Consider the following 2,176-nt stretch of genomic DNA (forward strand, 5'->3'; position numbering starts at 1 on the left):
AAAAATGTTGCGCGGCTTTTCAAAAAGATCGCAAGTTCTGCAAACAAAGGAGGAAGGGGGCCATAGGGAACTGAATACCTACATATTTTCACTTGTTTTCTTATTAACCTTACGGTGATAAAAGTGCCGCGGGAATCGATGATACTCGTATGTATTTTGTACACAATATGAGAATGTGATTTTAAAACCGGAAAAACGTAAATATTCCTAGTTGCTTTTACTGGCCATATTTAAAGTTGAAATATAACAATTTTGTAATGTTGGGTCTGGTAAATATGTATCTGAAAATGAGAATAATAACATCAAATATAATAATAATAATATCACAAGTAGCCGCCAAAGCCGAGAACGAGAACGGCTTGCGCGCTACTGACGGCTAGTGTTGTCAGACGTCAAAGAGTAGTTTTCGATATTGAGATTGCGAAATTACAAAATTACGAAATTACGAGACGGCGAAAAAAAATTTTTTTCAAAATTTACGCGATGAATTTTTTTTCGCCGTCGCTAAAAATTTCCTAAAATCCGTTAAAATTCCGTTATAATCCTTCAAATTCCGTTTGATCTCTTTATTCCTTCAAAATCCGTATAAAATGGACAAATTCGTATTTGTCCAAATTTGTCCGTCATATTTAATATTCCTAGTTGCTTTTATTGGCCATATTTAAAGTTGAAAGAAAACAATTTTGTAATGTTGGGTCTGGTAAATGTTATTCATAATGTCATTCATTTGCAGCGACGGAAATAAATAATTTGTAAAAAAAATCGGGAATCAAATCCTAACATAAAATCGTAAAAATACACAAACGTTTCTGTGTTTGCGCGTGTGGCGTGCTTTGTAAGTATGCGTGCATGTCGTACGTCGTAACACGTTACTCCGCTAGTCCAATAGTGTGCAGATTGTCTTACCCGACACTACGCCCCACTTAGGGCGCTTGTCCACTACCCGAAATTCCGTGTAATTTTACTGTCCGGCACGTCAGTTAGCGTTTTAAAATGACGATTGGCTTGGATTGGCTTGTGCTTTTGTCTATCTTTCTTCGGATCGGAGCTCTTGATCGGTGCGTGAACACGTTGCGCGTAAATTCGATCGTAAAATCGTCGTTTTAAAACGCAAACTGATGTGCCGGACGGACGGTAAAATTATTCCGTGTAGTGGACAAATGCCCTTACGATGTAGATAAAAGACGGATGCAATTTGAGGATTATTATTGTCAACAGAATCATTTCATTGAGATAAAAAGATGGATTGTAATTTGAGAATTATTATTGTCTACCATTGAGATAAGCAGGTGGACTGATTATGGGAGAGAATATACTTGAGAATTTTTATGGCCTACAGAAATAATTTCATTGAAATAAGAAGAGAGATTATAACTACGTCGCCTACTTTCAAAATCCGCCAGATCCATATAAGTCGATTTTACAAAAAAAAATCCAAATTCTCCGGATAACATTTATGTTTCAAAGATTTGTCTATCTTTATATAAAATATTATAAAATAGAGAATTTTCCCATTTTTTTGGAAAGTTTTTCAGTACTCAAAAAAAACACGAGACACAAATCGATAATGACGTCATCTTAACTTTTGACCTATCTCCGCTCTTTGATTGACCGATATGGGTCAGAGGGCAAGTTTCATGAATATATCGGAATTTGAAATACAACGTTGTTTTTAAGTATTTTTTAGCGGGGTTTTCAAGTATTTAAAATTTTTGAACAATAAAACCCACAACTGGCATTCCGATACGGTATTTATTTTAAAATCTTATAAAACTGGATCTAGCGGATTTTGAAAGTAGGCGACACAACTAAAGAATTATTATTGCTAAAGTAAATCATTTCACTGACTCATTGACTCTAATTACTAATTACTCAAGCTGATGGGATATTGTATCGAATTACTTTTAAAAATCGCCATAAAACCATCCGCATATGGTGCGGCGGCGCGCGCAGCTTTGAAATATTTTTATCTTAACATTATTTTTTTCGGCGCGTCGCCGCGGCGGCGCGGCTTTGAAATATTTTTATCATAACATTTTTTATTTGTTATAAATTTACTTAAATGTATTGGCATTTTTTCGTACGGGACAAAAGTGATTTTGTTATACATAATAACGGGATTTCGTTATATAAATGAATTTTTGTATGAAAAATTAGTTTTAGGGAATAAATTTGG

This window comes from Brachycentrus maculatus, unplaced genomic scaffold, assembly GCF_059751285.1.
Source record: "Brachycentrus maculatus isolate JH-2025_06_01 unplaced genomic scaffold, ASM5975128v1 h1tg000126l, whole genome shotgun sequence".
In the NCBI taxonomy this organism is placed as follows: Eukaryota; Metazoa; Arthropoda; class Insecta; order Trichoptera; family Brachycentridae; genus Brachycentrus; species Brachycentrus maculatus.